General features: G+C 41.7%; 1 pseudogene; it reads left to right on the top strand.

Moving 5' to 3' along the window:
• The first annotated feature begins 761 nt into the window (after positions 1-761).
• On the top strand, positions 762-1,204 carry LOC116635310 (annotated as a pseudogene).
• The last annotated feature ends 16,574 nt before the right edge of the window (positions 1,205-17,778 follow it).

Here is a 17,778-nt window from a genome sequence, read left to right as displayed (position 1 = left end):
TCAAATCCATCATTCTTTCTCTTTTTTTTACCCATCATTGCTGCCTTACTTCCCATCCTTCAATCTGATCTTCATTGTCATGTTGGCTTGTTCATTAGCCTCTGACTCTAGTCTTGCCCCTGGCATACTCCCACTCCCCCAAATCTCCTTCCACACTTCTGCCAGCGTCACCTTCTAAAAATGATTTTGATTTTTATCAAAGTACTGTATATAGTTAAAAATATCAAACGCAGTCACTGGTATGCATTTTTTAATTAAAAAAAAAAGCTTTGAAAACTGATTTTTGGGGGGTACCTTAGCACCAAAACTCATTCTGGCGGCAAAACCTGACCCAAAGTTAAAAGTCCTTTTGCAAAAATATTGTGTTGGAGCGCCTGGGTTGTTCAGTTGGTTAAGAGTCTGACTCTTGATTTTGGCTGATCTCAGGGTCCGGCTCTGTGCTGGGCACTGAGCCTGCTTGGGATTCTCTCTTTCTCTCTCCCTCTCCTTCTGTCCCTCCCCCTCACTTGTGCTCTCTCTCTCTCTCAAAAAGAATATTGTGTTAATTATGGGGTGCTGCTCATAATTATGAGCACATAATTGTGTGCTTATAATACAGTATGTGCATATTATCTTTTAAAAATCAGAAAATATCTGAATTCTGAAATACATCTGGCTTTAAAGATTCAAGGTGGAGTGGGGAGCCCCATCTCATTCTTCAGAGACAACTCTTTAAATTCCTTTAGCTTTTAAAAATTAGCTCTTTCATCTGGGCTGCTGACATGCCATCCAGACTGAGGAAGACCTGGAAACTTCAGGGCCATGTGGTCCACAGCCTCATGGGCAAGCACCAAAAGCACTCAGGACACCAGGGTCATGCTGGTGGCATGCTTCACCACAGGATCAACTTTGATCAATATCACCCAGGTTACTCTGGAAAAGTTGGTAGGAGGCATTACCACTTAAAGGGAACCAGAGCTTCTGCCCAGTTGTCAACCTTGATAAACTGTGGACATTGGTCAGTGAGCAGATGCGGGTAAATGCTGCCAAAAATAGGACTGGAGTTGCTCTTATCATTGATGTGGTGCAATTGGGCTACTACAAAGTTTTGGGAAAAGGAAAGCTCCCAAAACAGCCTGTCATCCTGAAAGCCAAATTCTTCAGTAGAAGAGCTGAGGAGAAGATTAACGGTGTGTGTGTGGGGGGCTGCGTCCTGGTAGCTTGAAGCCAAGTGGAGGGAGGTTCATACTAACAAATGCTTTTAAAAAATTATATTTGTATTCAAATTTTAAATTTCTTGATTTGTCAATTTTGGATATTTTTGCACATTGACTTCCTATTATAATTTATGAAGATTTGACTGACATGTTTCCCAACTGTCTTAGTCCGCTAGGGCTGCCATAACAAAGTACTACAAACTGGGCAGTTTCAACAACAGAAATTTATTTCCTCACAGTTCTGGAGGCTGGAAGTCCAAGATCAAGGTAGCAAGAGGGTTGGTTTCTCCTGAAGCCTCTCTTCTTGGCTTATAGATGGCCATTTTCTTCTGGTGTCTTCACATGGTCTTCCCTTTGTACATATCTGTGTCTTAATTTCTTTTTCCTATAAGAACACCAGTCATATTGGATTAGGGCTCACCTTAATGACTTCATTTAACATTTATTACCTCTTTAAAAATTCTATCTCCAAATACAGTCACATTCAGAAGGGGATTAGGACTTTGACATATGAATTTTGGATACCATTCAACCTGTAACACCAACTACATCTGTTCATCTATTTGTTTATAAAACTTTTGGTTTACTCAGTTGTCAGTTTGCATTGTTCATTGTTAGCTTTGTGCAAATACTGTTTATTGCAGAGTATAGGAAAGCACTTTAATTATATTTCCTTTTTAATTCTTTTCCTGGTGTTAATAATTGTCTCCAATCATTAATTCAATTGTTAACCTATGTACCTATCGTTAAATTTTTTCTCAAATGCTTTATCAGATCTATCTGTATTAACATGATTTTTTAGATAGTTAAAAGTATATTTAAAAAAGCCCCAAACACTGTTCCACCAGTCTGCTTCTCCTGAAATGGTCACTCTTTAAACCTGTGAGGTTGCTATCATCCCTCCTTTGGGTTCTTTCTTTGGCTCCAGGTTTTCCTTCCTCTTCATTTTCTTATTTTTTTCTGAAGCACATCAGCAGTACCTTTGTAGGAAAAGGCATGAGATATAACTTTTTAGGCTTCCTGCATGCATTAAAATATATATATATATATATTTAATTTAATTTTATTATGTTATGTTAATCACCATACATTACATCATTAGTTTTTGATGTAGTGTTCCATGATTCATTGTTTCCGTATAACACCCAGTGCTCCATTCAATACATGCCCTCTTTAATACCCATCACCAGGATAACCCATCCCCCCATGCCCTGCCCCTCTAGAACCCTCAGTTTGTTTCTCAGAGTCCATAGTCTCTCATGGTTCGTCTCCCCCTCTGATTTCTCCCCTTTCATTTTTCCCTTCCTACTATCTTCTTCTTTTTTCTTAACATATAATGTATTATTTGTTTCAGAGGTACAAGTCTGCTATTCCACAGTCTTACACAATTCACAGTGCTCACCATAGCACATACCCTCCCCAGTGTCTATCACCAAGCCACCCCATCCCTCCCCACGCCCCACCACTCCAGCAAACCTCAATTTGTTTCCTGAGATTAAGAATTCCTTATATCAGTGAGATCATATGATGCATGTCTTTCTCTGATTGACTTATTTCACTCAGCATAATACCCTCCAGTTCCATCTACGTCATTGCAAACGGCATGATTTCATTCCTTTTGATGGCTGCATAATATTCCATTGTATATATATATCACATCTTCTTTATCCATTCATCTGTTGATGGACATCTTGGCTCTTTCCATAGTTTGGCTATTGTGGACATTGCTGCTATAAACATTGGGGTGCACATACCCCTTCAGATCACTACATTTGTATCTTTGGGGTAAATACCCAGTAGTGCAATTGCTGGGTGATATGGTAGCTCTATTTTCAACTTTTTGAGGAACCTCCATACTGTTTTCCAGAGTGGCTGCACCAGCTTGCATTCCCACCAATAGTGTAGGAGGGTTCCCCTTTCTCCACATCTCCACCAACATCTGTTGTTTCCTGACTTGTTAATTTTAGCCATTCTGACTGGTGTGAGGTGGTAGTATCTCATTGAGGTTTTGATTTGGATTTCCCTGATGCCGAGTGATGTTGAGCACTTTTTCATGTGTCTGTTGGCCATTTGGATGTCTTCTTTGGAAAAATGTCTGTTCATGTCTTCTGCCCATTTCTTGATTGGATCATTTGTTCTTTGGGTGTTGAGTTTGATAAGTTCTTTATAGATTTTGGATACTAGCCCTTTATCTGATATGTCATGTTTTGTTGACTGTTTCCCTTGCTGTGCAAAAGCTTTTTATCTTGATGAAGTCCCAATAGTTCATTTTTGCCCTTGCTTCCCTTGCCTTTGGCGATGTTTCTAGGAAGAAGTTGCTGCGGCTGAGGTCGAAGAGATTGCTGCCTGTGTTCTCCTTTAGGATGTTGATGGACTCCTCTCTCACATTTAGGTCTTTCAACCATTTTGAGTCTATTTTTGTGTGTGGTGTAAGGAAATGGTCCAGTTTCAGTCTTCTGCATGTGGCTGTCCAATTTGGCAACACCATTTGTTGAAGAGACTGTCTTTTTTCCAGTGGACATTCTTTCCTGCTTTGTCAAAGCTGAGTTGACCATAGAGTTGAGGGTCCATTTCTGGGCTCTCTATTCTGTTCCATTGATCTATGTGTCTGTGTTTGTGCCAGTACCATACTGTCTTGATGATGACAGCTTTGTAATAGAGCTGGAAGTCCGGAATTGTGATGCTGCCAGCTTTGCTTTTCTTTTTCAACATTCCTCTGGCTATGCGGGGTCTTTTCTGTTTCCATGCAAATTTTAGGATTATTTGTTCCATTTCTTTGAAAAAAGTTGATGGTATTTTGATAGGGATTGCACTAAATGTGTAGATTGCTCTAGGTAGAATTGACGTCTTCACAATATTTGTTCTTCCAATCCATGAGCATGGAACGTTTTTCCATTTCTTTGTGCCTTCCTCAATTTCTTTCAGGAGTATTTTATAGTTTTCTGAGTACAGATCCTTTGCCTCTTTGGTTAGATTTATTCCTAGGTATCTTATGGTTTTGGGTGCAATTGTAAATGGGATCGACTCCTTAATTTCTCTTTCTTCTGTCTTGTTGTTGGTGTATAGGAATGCCACTGATTTCTGTGCATTGATTTTATATCCTGCCACTTTACTGAATTCCTGTATGAGTTCTAGCAGTTTTGGGGTGGAGTCTTTTGGGTTTTCCACATAAAGTATCATATCTGCAAAGAGTGAGAGTTTGACTACTTCTTTGCTGATTCGGATGCCTTTTATTTCTTTTTGTTGTCTGATTGCTGAGGCTAGGGTTTCTAATACTATGTTGAATAGCAGTGGTGATAGTGGACATCCCTGCCGCATTCCTGACCTTAGGGGGAAAGCTCTCAGTTTTTCCCCATTGAGAATGATATTTGCTGTGGGCTTTTCATAGATGGCTTTTATGATATTGAAGTATGTACCCTCTATCCCTGTACTCTGAAGAGTTTTGAACAAGAAAGGATGCTGTACTTTGTCAAATGCCTTTTCTGCATCTATTGAGAGGATCATATGGTTCTTGTTCTTTCTTTTATTAATGTATTGTATCACATTGATTGATTTGTGGATGTTGAACCAAACTTGCAGCCCAGGAATAAATCCCACTTGGTCGTGGTGAATAACCCTTTTAATGTACTGTTGGATCCTATTGGCTAGTATTTTGGTGAGAATTTTTGCATCCATGTTCATCAGGGATGTTGTTCTGTAATTCTTCTTTTTGATGGGGTCTTTGGTTTTGGGATCAAGGTAATGGTGGCCTCATAAAATGAGTTTGGAAGTTTTCCTTCTATTTCTATTTTTTGGAACAGTTTCAGAAGAATAGGTATTAATTCTTCTTTAAATGTTTGGTAGAGTTCCCCTGGGAAGCCATCTGGCCCTGGGCTCTTGTTTCTTGGAAGATTTTTGATGACTGCTTCAATTTCCTTAGTGATTATAGGTCTATTCAGGTTTTCTCTTTCTTCCTGGTTCAGTTTTGGTAGTTGATACATCTCTAGGAATGCATCCATTTCTTCCAGATTATCTAATTTGCTGGCATATAGTTGCTCATAATATGTTCTTATTGTTTGTATTTCTTTGGTGTTGGTTGTGATCTCTCCTCTTTCATTCATGATTTTATTTATTTGGGTCATTTCTCTTTTCTTTTGATAAGTCTGGCCAGGGGTATATCAATCTCGTTAATTCTTTCAAAGGACTAGCTCCTAGTTTCGTTGATCTGTTATACTGTTCTTTTGGTTTCTATTTCATTGATTTCTGCTCTGATCTTTATTATTTCTCTTCTCCTGCTGGGTTTAGGCTTCCTTTAAGTGTAGGGTTAGGTTGTGTATTTGAGACCTTTCTTGTTTCTTGAGAAAGGCTTGTATTGCTATATACTTTCCTCTTAGGACTGCCTTTGCTATATCTCAAAGATTTTGAACAGTTGTGTTTTCATTTTCATTTGTTTCCATGAATTTTTTAAATTCTTCTTTAATTTCCTGGTTGACCCATTCATTCTTTAGTAGGATACTCTTTAGCCTCCATGTATTTGAGTTCTTTCTGACTTTCCTCTTGTGATTGAGTTCTAGTTTCAAAGCATTGTGGTCCGAAAATATGCAGGGAATGATCCCAATCTTTTGGTACCAGTTGAGACCTGATTTGTGACCTAGGATGTGATCTATTTTGGAGAATGTTCCACGGGCACTAGAGAAGAACGTGTATTCTGTTGCTTTGGGATGGAATGTTCTGAATATATCTGTGAAGTCCATTTCATCCAGTGTGTCATTTAAAGTCTTTATTTCCTTGCTGATCTTCTGCTTAGATGATCTGTCCATTTCAGTGAGGTGGGTGTTAAAGTCCCCTACTATTATTGTATTGTTGTCAATGTGTTTCTTTGCTTTTGTTATTAAGTGGCTTATATAATTGGCTGCTCCCATGTTAGGGGCATAGATATTTACAATTGTTAGATCTTGTTGTTGGATAGACCCTTTAAGTAGGATATAGTGTCCTTCCTCGTCTCTTACTATAGTCTTTGGTTTAAAATCTAATTTGTCTGATATAAAGATTGCCACCCCAGCCTTCTTTTGGTGTCCATTAGCATGGTAAATGGTTTTCCACCCCCTCACTTTCAATCTGGAGGTGTCTTTGGGTCTACAATGAGTCTCTTGCAGACAGCATATCAATGGGTCTTTTTTTTTTTTTATCCAATATGATAGCCTGTGTCTTTTGATTGGGGCATTTAGCCCATTTACATTCAGGGTAACTATTGAAAGATAGGAATTTAGTGCCATTGTACTGCCTGTAAGGTGACTGTTACTGTATATTGTCTGTGTTCCTTTCTGGTTCATGTTACTTTTAGGCTCTCTCTTTGCTTAGAAGACCCCTTTCAATATTTCTGGTAGGGCTGGTTTCGTGTTTGCAAATTCCTTTAGTTTTTGTTTGTCCTGGAAGATTTTTATCTCTCCTTCTATTTTCAATGACAGCCTACCTGGATATAGTATTTTTGGCTGCATATTTTTTCGTTTAGTGCTCTGAATATATCCTGCCAGTCCTTTCTGGCCTGCCAGGTCTCTGTGGATAGCTCTGTTGCCAATCTCATGTTTCTACCATTGTAGGTTACAGATCTCTTCTCCCGAGCTGCTTTCAGGATTTTCTCTTTGTCTCTGAGACTCGTAAGTTTTACTATTAGATGTTGGGGTGTTGACCTATTTTTATTGATTTTGAGAGGGGTTCTCTGTGCTTCCTGGATTTTGATGCCTGTTTCCTTCCCCAAATTAGGGAAGTTCTCTGCTATAATTTGCTCCATTATACCTTCTGCCCCTCTCTCTCTTTCTTCTTCTTCTGGGATCCCAATTATTCCAATATTGTTTCGTCTTATGGTATCGCTTATCTTTCGAATTCTGCCCTCATGATCCAGTAGTTGTTTATGTCTCTTTTTCTCAGCTTCCTTATTTTCCATCATTTGGTCTTCTATCTCACTGATTCTTTCTTCTGCCTCATTTATCCTAGCAGTTAGAGCCTCCATTTTATTTATTTATTTATTTTTTATTGTTATGTTAATCCCCATACATTACATCATTAGTTTTAGATATAGTGTTCCATGATTCATTGTTTGTGCATAACACCCAGTGCTCCATGCAGAACGTGCCCTCCTCAATACTTATCACCAAGCTAACCCATCCTCCCACCCCCTCCCCTCTAGAACCCTCAGTTTGTTTTTCAGAGTCCATCGTCTCTCATGGTTCTTCTCCCCCTCCGATTTCCCCCCCTTCATTCTTCCCCTCCTGCTATATTCTTCTTCTTCTTTTTTTTTTCTTAACATATATTGCATTATTTGTTTCAGAGGTACAGATCTGAGATTCAACAGTCTTGCACAATTTGCAGTGCTTACCAGAGCACATACCCTCCCCAGTGTCCATCACCCAGTCACCCCATCCCTCCCACCGCACCCCCCACTCCAGCAACCCTCAGTTTGTTTCCTGAGATTAAGAATTCCTCATATCAGTGAGGTCATATGATACATGTCTTTCTCTGTAGAGCCTCCATTTTTGATTGCACCTCATTAATAGCCTTTTTGATTTCAACTTTGTTAGATTTTAATTCTTTTAATTTCTCTAGAAAGGGGTTCTTTAGTATCTTCCATGCTTTTTTCAAGCCCAGCTAGTATCTTTATAATCGTCATTCTGAACTCTAGTTCCGACATCTTACTAATGTCCGTATTGATTAGTCCCTGGCAGTCGGTACTGCCTCTTGTTCTTTTTTTTTGAGGTGATTTTTCCATCTTGTCATTTTGTCCAGAGGAGAATAGATGAATGAGAGAACAAAATGCTAACAGGGTAACAACGACCCCAGAAAAATATACACTAAACAAATCAGAAGAGACCTGAAACTGCGGGAAAAGAAAGGGAAAGAAAGAAAAAAGAAAAAGAAAAAGAAAAAAAAAAAGAATATGATCAAATATGATCAGGCTGGTGAATAGATCAGTGGTACACACTAGATTTTGGGCGTATTTTGGTCTGTTAGAAGAAACTGCCTCCAAAAATTTTAAAGAAAGAAAAACGTATATATGCACAAAAATAAGGGTAAATACGATGAAGGGATGGAATTTGACTGTAAAGATGAAAATTATAAAAGATTTTATAAAAGGAATTGATAAGATAAGAAGTTGGTTAAAAAAAGAAAGAAGAGAAATTAAGAAAAAAAAAGGGAGAGAATGTGATCAGGCAGGAGACTAGAACAAAGCCATACACTAGAGATTTAGGGTACATTTTGGTCTGTTAGAAGAAACTGTATCCCAAAATTTTAAAGCGAGAACAACTTATATATATATACAAAAAATAAGGTTAACTACAATGAAGGGATAGACTATGACTCTAAAAATGAAAATTAAAAAAGATTAAAAAAAGAGGAATTGGTAAGAAGTTGGTTGAAAAAGGGAAAAATAAAAATAAAAAAAATAGAAAAAGAAAATTAAAAAAATTAACTTTAAAAGACTAAAGAATCAGGGGGAAAAAAGCCATGAATTCTATGTGCAGTATTCTCTTAGCACTGGAGTTCTTCCATTCTCATTGATCGGGAAACTTGGTCTTGGCTGGTGGTTCTTGCTGATCTTCTGGGGGAGGGGCCTGTTGCCGTGGTTCCCAAATGTCTTTGCTGGAGGTGGAATTGCTCCGCCCTTGCCCGGTCCGGGCTAAGTAATCTGCTCAGGTTTGATCTCCGGAGCTTTTGTTACCTGCAAGCTTTCCGTACAGCTTTGGAGGACAAGAGTGAAAATGGCGGCCTCCCAATCTCCGCCCTGGAGGAGCCGAGAACTCAGGGCCCCACTCCTCAGTGCGCCCCCAGAGAAAAGCAGTCAATCACTCCCATCTCCCCGGTCTCCAGCCGCACTCCGTGCTCACCCGGCCTGTGACCGAGGGTTTCTATCTTTGGCACCCGACTCGGTGTGGAGTCTCCAAACCCAGCAGATCCCTGTGGTGCGCTCTCACGCCACTCCTCCTGGGGGAGGAAGGGGAGTCTCCCTGGATCTGCTGCTTATTGGGTCCCTGCTGGAGGAGCAGTGGCCTGACTGTGCCACGGATCACGGTTTATGGCAACCCCAAGCTGAGAGCCCGCGCCTCGGCTCTGTCTCTGCAGCCAGCTTCCCTGCTCCGTTCCCTGGGAGCCCTGCCGCACTCAGGCACCCCCAGTCTTTCTGTGACCCCGAGGGTCCTGAGACCGCACTGTCCCAGCGAGGGTTCCACCCCCCGCTTAGCCACTAGAGCGATGTCCCTCAGTGGAGCTGACTTCTAAAAGTTCCGATTTTGTGCTCCACGGCTCTATCACTTGCCGATAGCGGCCGACAGAGGCCCCCTCCCCCGCCGTCTGTCCTCACGAATATCACCTCGGATTCACTTCTCTGCACATCCTACCTTCCAGAAAGTGGTCGCTCTTCTGTTCAGAGAGTTGCTGCTATTCTCTTCTTCGATCTCCTGTTGAGTTTGTAGGTGTTCAGAATGGTTTGATCCCTATCCAGCTGAATTCCTGAGACCAGATGAAATTTAGGTCTCTTATTCCTCTGCCATCTTGCTCCTCCCACTTGGAATTCTTTCTTTTTAATTATTTTATCTCATTCTTCCACTCAATGCCAGATTTTATAAGCTCACCTCCAATAAACTGCTTCTCTTGTTATTAGCTTATTTTTTCTGCTACGCTTCTCCCACCCTTCCCTTTTTGTTTCCTGAAGTAAAAGTTATGATCTATCTGAGGTGAGGAATTTTTAAATTTAGTATTTCAACCAACAGACCTCTAAGTTATGATAATAAGAGATATTTTAAAAGACCGTCACCACAATCCAATATAAATACCTGAAAATTTTAAATAAATTGAATGCTTTTAGGTTGGTCACCACAATGATAGGTCTTGAGATGAAGATTGGTGTGTAGATGGTTTGCTAAGGAACTGCTTCCAGTAGAATTTACTAAGGGAATGGGGAAGAAGGACAGGGAAGGGAGAGAAGCCTGACAAGGATGTAATTTTAGGCAGAGTTGGAAGCCTAAGCCTGATCCTCTAGAGGAACTCTGGAGTGTAAATTATCCTTCAGAATTTGTCCATCCTTGAAGCAAGGGAGTTGGATTTTCATAATCCAGCACAGTCAGTCATTGGCTCTGGGGTAGGGCAACCAACCATCCTAGTTGGTCCAGGACTATCTTGGTTTTAGCAGTAAAAGCCTCCTGTTCCAGCCAACATGTGTTGTTGGCAACACTAACAGGAACTTCTAGCTCTCTATGCTTTGGGGCAAAGTGGTTCCAGTAGCTCAAGGGAAGTCCTTGGAAAAGAAACAGTTGCATCCATTAGAAGCTGTGGTGGGCAGAATAATGACCCCCAAAGATGTCCATATCCTAATCCCCAGAACCTGTGAATACCTTATCTTAGGTGACAAAAGGGACTTCGCAGATGTGATTAAAGTAAGGATCTTGAGATGGAGAGATTAGCCTGGATTATCCAGGGGGCCCAATGTCATCACAAGGATTCTTATCATTGAAAGAGGGAGGCAGGAGAGTCAGAGATGTGATGGTGGATGCAGAGCTCAGGAGGATGCCATTGATGGCTTTACATGTGGAGGGAGCCACCAGCCATGAATGCAGGAAGCCTCTAGAAACCAGAAAGGATAAGAAATGGATTCTTCCCTAGAGCCTCCAGAATGAATAGAGCCCTGTGGCACCTTGCTTTTAGCCCCACAAGACCTATTTTGGACTTTTGACTTCCAGAACTGTTAAGATGATAAATGTACGCTGTTTTAAACCACCAAATTTGTGGGACTTTGTTGCAAAACGTGTTGCAAATTTGTGGCAAATGAATACAAAGGCAAAGGTTCACTGCAGCTGGGGGAGGGGAACTTAGAAACGGTAAAAACATCTGAGGGGGGATACTGTGGTGCCCCAACAGTTTCTGCTCCCTTCAAATCAGAAAACTAAATTAGATAGCTAAAACTTCAAACCACTAGTCAACAAATTAGTTTACTATCAAATTAGGGAAGCGTGGCATAGTGATCAAGCCACGGGATCTGGAGTTTGATGCCCATTGGTTAAATCCTGGCTTTGGGCACTTATAAGCTCCGTATAACCTTGGCATGTTACATAAGCCTTTTGGATCCTTAGTGCCTCATCTGTAAAATGGGGGAAAAACCCAAGAGCTATTCTAAGGATTAGATGAATATGTCCTTAAAGCACTTGACATGCAGTAAAATCTCAACGCAGATATTATTGGTAGCCCAGTGGGATCCCCTCTTTCTCTGTTCAACTGTTTACATTCTAAAGACAGCAAAGGTGAGAATCAAGCTTGGTGAATATTAGGGATTAAAATCACTTTACTTGCCCAGAGGTTACAGTACACAGGGCTCTGTGTTTATAATCTCATAAATACTATGTGCATAAGAGAGTTTACTTGTCGTCACAGTGGGAATTATATAATACTGAGTCCAAGGGCAGAACGTATGTTCCAGGATTTAAAATTACTTAGAAGAGAGTTGTTGAATATTGTATGGGGGGCTCCTCTGTCTACGTTTTAGCATTTTTTAAATCTATGGTTTATTTAAAGTATGCCTTTCACCTTCATTGGAATTCGCTCTCCTCCTGAGATCTTTGTTAAGCCCAGCAAAGTCACCCAGTAGAGTTGTGCCAGTCTCTCTTCCCAAGGTGATCTGGGGGGTATTTTCCCAGCCTTTTGATATGCTAAGCAGCCATACCTGGGGAGAGTTTTATAAACAACCATTAAGTTGCTATTAGAAGTGTCAGGACTGGTCTAACTAGTCATTCTGTAATAATTACTGAAGTTCAACTGTAAATAGAGAGCCACTTAGCGTTTCAGATCAGCTTCAGCTGAATCTAGAAATGGGCCCTACAGACCCTTTCTGGTATCCAGGTAGGCTAAAATTACCTGGGGTCTTTTATCCATCTCTGTTAGAGACCAGCAGCTAAAACTCACATCAGCTCATGTGGAGACCTTGAAATAGCCTGTCAAGGACTCCAGAGCAATTGATTCATACTTGGCAGTAGGAACCATCCAGAAGTGGTATATTTGCGATCCGCTCTGTCCTCCCTTTCTTCCCAGGTCCAGCAACTCAGAGCTAACAGGGCTTTCTTCTGCATTCTAGGGCTGTCTCTGGTTTGGGCTGAAGCTCTTTTAAACTGAGTGCTCCCCCCGCCACCCCAGCTCTCCCTTCCACCCCTGGGAATGGTGGCAGAGAAGGGGCGACAGCCAGGGAAGGGGAGGAGGATCTTGGCTGAGCTGGAGCCCTGGGTGCTGGCCGGGACTCCGTGAGGAAGGGACCGGGTGTGGCAGAGCTTGCTTTGCTCTGAGGCCACGCCAGCTCCCGGAAATGCTGGAAACCCTCCCTGAGGAGGACCCGTTAAAACAACAACAAAAGACTTCAAATCAAACCTTAGAGGGTTATTTTAAGGCCAAAGGGAAAGTAGCAAGCTGGAGAAAGGAGGGAGGCAGCAGTGGTAAGTCAACCACTGCCTCCTCATTTTTCAGCCACTCAGCCCTCCAACTGTGCTTTCCCCACTTCCATCCAGCTGCTCTGGAGCCTGGGCCTCCCCCCTCGCCCTGTTCGCCGGATGAACTGCCCTGTCTGGGCCTTGCCTTAGCCGGGGCCTCTCAGGGATAGAGCTGTGTTTGTCTCCACTGTGTGTTGAACTTGGCAGGTGTAGGCGCATCTCATTCCAAGTCAAACTACCACCTTTCAAAAGAGAAGTCCAGGCCTGGAATCCAGGGGCTCGGGCTGGGCCCTGTGTACCACCACCAGTGCTGTCCTTCTCCCCCGCCCATGCCAGGCCCGCCTCGGGTAATGACTGAGAAGGGAAAAACCAGGCATTCAGGGCTGGAGGTTGCAGGAGGCAGCTGGAGGGCTGTGGGTGTAGGAATGAGGGCAGCTTCACGGCCAGAGGTTCAAGCAGCCCTGGAGAGTCAACGGTTGCTTTGGACAAATGAGCAGCTATTGACCATCCTGATGCCACCTGGGTGCACACCTGAGTGTGCAGAGCCCGCTCAAGGATGAGGTCCTGGTTCCAGAAGAGATCTGGAAAGACTGAGTCCATTCAGGAAGTTTCCCTCCCTTTTCCCTGCTGTCATGGAATCTGTTGCTCCCACAGAGACCGGCTGCCCTCTAAGGACCAGGAAGGGCAGCCTGCAGATCAGAGGGGCAGAGAGACCTCCAGCCTCAGTTTCTCATTTGAGAATTGTTGCCAGATAGTGAGATCCCTTGTCCCCTTGACCAGTGTTCATGAACTCCCTGACGGTTCAGAGTAGTCACCTAGGTGTCAGCTCCATTGTGTGTTAGCTACGTGACTCGGGCTAGAGATGGTTTTCTACTAAATGGGGGTCTACGCACTAAGTGCTGTGAAGATTACAGAACATGTGGAAAAGTGCTTACTTGACTGTTATTCTAATCAGGCCTTGGGCAGATGTCACAGCATTTTCACAGACGGCTTCTCACTTAGCTTCATAATAGCTCCACGAGGTGGGGAGGGCAGGGGAGGGGTGAGAGTAATTACGTTTTCTTTTAAAGTTTGAAGAGCTTTGCCATTTGAATGATGGCCTTGGCAGGCCCACATCTGGCACGGAGTAAATGACCCCAGCAGTATTTCTGCCCATGTGGGTTTTTCTTTCTTCTCTCTTTTTTTTTTAGTTGGTGAACTTGCTCTGAAACAAAGAACTTCAAGGGAAGTAGACGGCATTGAACATTTTCCAAGACCCCCAAGGGCCACCAAAGACGGGTAATCTGGTTTGGGAAAACGATGCATCATCTTAACATCTACAGTCTGTCCAATAAGAACTTCATGTGAGTCACTCGTGGAATTTTAAATTGTCTTGTAGCCACATTGGAAAACTTTTAAAAAGGTGAAATTAATTTTAGTAATATATGTTTTTAACCCCTGTGTATTAAACATATTACCATTTCAACATGTAATCTAAAGATTATTGATGAGATACTTTATATTCATTAATTCATTTGTTTATTCATTCGTTCATTCATTCATTCATTCATTCATTCATATATTTATTTATATTTGAAGCCCGGTGTATATATTACATTAACGGCACATCTCAATTCCACTGCTAAAAACTCTTGGGAAGCTCTTGATCTGTATTTTGATTTCAGAACTTCCTAGTTGCCGGAACAGCCTCACATACTCAAGTCATTGCAAGTATACTAAAAGTTTTCCAGTAATGGAATTGAGTACCAGATTTTAAATACAAATTTAAATTGGGGCGCCTGGGTGGCTCAGATGGTTAAATATCTGCCTTCGGCTCAGGTCATGATCTCAGGGTCCTGGGATCGAGCCCCACATAGGGCTCCCTGCTGAGCAGGGAGCCTGCTTCTCCCTCTCCCTCTGCCTCTCCCCCTGCTTGTACACACTCTCTCTCTGTCAAAAATAAAATGAAGTCTTTAAAAAAATACAAATTTAAATTAATTAAAATTAAATAAAACTAAAGTTCAGTTTCTCTTCACACTAAGCAACATTTCAGGTGCTCAACGACCACACAGAGCTTGTGGTTGTCACCTAGGACAGTTCAGGAAAAGTTTCTACCAGGATGTTTTCTTGTTCACTTTTTATTTCCATACTTAGAATTTTCTTCACTAACTTTCTTTGCAGTGATGTTTTAAGTCATTTGCCTATTTTACAAGTATTTAGAACTACATAATACACTCTGTCTATCCATTCACCTGGGCACATTGCAGGACAGGGCAAATGATCGAGGGGTTCTACTGGTGACCTCTTTGCATGGTGAAGAAATTGAGCCATAGAGCCCCTGTGACACAAGACTCTGAGGGAGGGTCCCAGTGTCAACCTGCATATTAAAGAGTTTAAAATCTTAATTTCTGCCTTTTTTGGATGGAGGACAAAAATAAACAGAAATGAAAGATCTAACATTGCCTTCCTACACCCTTATGGATCACCTTTGCACACCATGCTTGGAAGTCCAGGCCTGGAGCACCAATGCTTTGGTCTCAACCTTTCCCCAAGCTCAGGCATAAGCCCTGGTCCTGGACTTTCAGGGAATGGGTGATGTTTATTTCCCTCTGGCCTCCCCTCCTGCTCCCAGAGTTCCTTGATCCTGTTTTTTTTTTTTTTTTAAGCATCTGTAATTACATTCATTTAGAGATCTGATTAAATATTAATTTGTCCTCCAAAACAAAACTCAAAAACAACAGAATGTCTCCAACAAAAGTCACAAAGAAATGGCTAAATCTTTAGAATTTGACCTAATTTTGTTCTTTGGGGGCAAATTGTGCACTGGTTTTTTCCCTCTTACTCACACTTGGCTAAATATCTGGCATACTGTAATGGGACATCATGGAAACCTGTGCTTATATTTCCAGGATTTTCAGTGCTATGATTTTCTCCAAACTCACTATTTTCAAAATAGAAGTGCCCTCCTATTTATATGTGGATTATGTATTGTTTCATTTGTTGGAGATTTTGGAGTCTAGACCATGTCTGCTTAGCAGCTTCATCTTGGCTGGGTTCTGGGTGGTCTGTTTCTTCTGTTTTTCTGGGTATCCCTCCTCACGCCTTTATTTTTCTTTCTTTAGTTATTTTGCTACTTCAATTGTCTGAGGTAGAATTTTTGGAGTCCTCGGCTTTTTGTGGACACAAGTTTGACTCTTATGACCCATGCAGGAAGAGTTGCATATTTGGTGCTTTTCTTCTCTCCTGCTTTCCTTGAGGAGGATCCAGATAAAATTCTCCGAGGGAATGAAAGGATTCTTGGCAAACTGTAGGGACTTTCTTCCTCTCTTTTGCCTTGAAGTATATAAGCAAAATATTCCAGAGCCCTGAAATGTTGTTTTCCACAAGTGCCTCATGAAGAATACATTTTATTAGAGGAAATCTAGTATGTTCCTCTCCAAGTTCACCCAGGTTCCAGCATATGGGTGACCTTAACATGGCTGTGCTGGGGCCTGCTCAGGGGTTGAGACCCCTCTTGCTGGTTATCATCATCTATAGGACACATTTCTGGTTTCCTTGAACAGTTTTTTAAAAAAGATTTCATTCATTTACTTGAGAGAGAGAGAAATCGAGTGGGGAGACGGGCAGGCAGACTCCCTGCTGAGTGGGGAGCCCATTGCAGGGCTTAATCCCAGGACTCTGAGATCATGACCTGAACTGAAGTCAGATGCTTCACAGACTGAGCCACCCAGGTGCCCCTGATCAGTTTTATTCCAAGAAATCCTAACGTCGTTTTATAACTTCTTATTGCTTCTGCTGCTTTTCCCATTGTAGTTCTTTAATTTCAGATATAATTATTCTATAGTATCAGCTCCAGCCTTGTCTTCCCAGGGAAGAAACCCCAACTGGGAGTGGTTGGGCTCCACTTGGTTTGTTCGGAAAGTCTCCCCTATAAACACTTGTGCAGGGTTGAGATTTGCACACATCTCTATGCATGAAGATATCTCTTGGACATGGCAGGTTACTCTGGGTTTCCTATGACCTTCACCTGCCTTCTGGGAGTCCTGCTGACAAGGGGCAGGACACCAGCAGAGCAGGAAGGTGTGGCCAGGGCCAGGATGTGGAGCACCTGGATTTCCATCAGCCGTGCATCAACCTCCTGTCTGCTTTGTGAATGGTTTTTATTAATGGTGTTAGTATTTTTTTTTAATTTTTAAAAAAGATTTTATTCATTTAGTTGAGAGAGCGAGAGCAAGAGCAAGAGAGAGCAGGAGAGAGAGAGAACACAAGTTGGGGGTGGGGCAGAGTGAGAGGGAGAAGCAGGCTCCCCGCTGAGCAGGGAGCCTGATGCGGGTCCTGGGATCAAGACCTGAGCCAAAGGCAGACACGTAAACAACTGAGCCACTCAGGTGCCCTGTGTTAGTATTTTCAAATCAAGGCTACTACTGATTTTGTTTTTTTGTTGTTATTCTTTTTCTCGCTTCTTGACTGCCTCCTTCACTTTTTTACTTTTGCATGTGTCCCATTTAAGAAATCTTTGCTTACCCAAGGTTGTAAATGTCATATCAAAAGATAAATTGCTATGTTTCCTCTAGAATATCGATCATTTTTGCTTTCATATTTGGGTCTGTGAACCATCTTAAAACACTTTTTAGTGTAATGTGAGTTAGGGGTTGTGTGGTTAGTCAATTTATCCAGCAACATTTATTGGAAAGTAATTCTTTTCCCACTGAATTGAATGAATCACTTGATCGTATATGTGTGAGCCTTTTGCTAGACTCCCTTCTTTTAATCTAATATCTTGTCATAGCCTCACAATAATGCTTGATATTTGTTATTATGCATCTCCCAGGTTCACTCTTTTTCAAAATTGCTTTGGCTATTCTTAACTTCTTTGCATTTCCACATATGTTTAGGATCAGCATATCAATTTCTGTGGTGGGCTGAAAAATTGCCTCCAAAAGATATCCATGTCCTAATCTCTATGATTAGGATCCAACAATGATTATTACTTTATATGGAAAAATTAAGTTAAGGATCCCGAGATGGGGAAGTTATCCTGGATTATCCAGGTAGGTTCTAAATGTTTTCACATATTTCCATATAAGAGAGAGGCAGATTTGACTGCACAAAGAAAAGGTGATATGAAGATGGAGCAGGGAGATTTCAAGATGGTGGCCTTC

Source organism: Phoca vitulina, unplaced genomic scaffold (genome assembly GCF_004348235.1).
Source record: "Phoca vitulina isolate PV1807 unplaced genomic scaffold, GSC_HSeal_1.0 scaffold10, whole genome shotgun sequence".
Taxonomy (NCBI): domain Eukaryota; kingdom Metazoa; phylum Chordata; class Mammalia; order Carnivora; family Phocidae; genus Phoca; species Phoca vitulina.
This window is presented reverse-complemented; position numbering and strand designations above follow the sequence as displayed.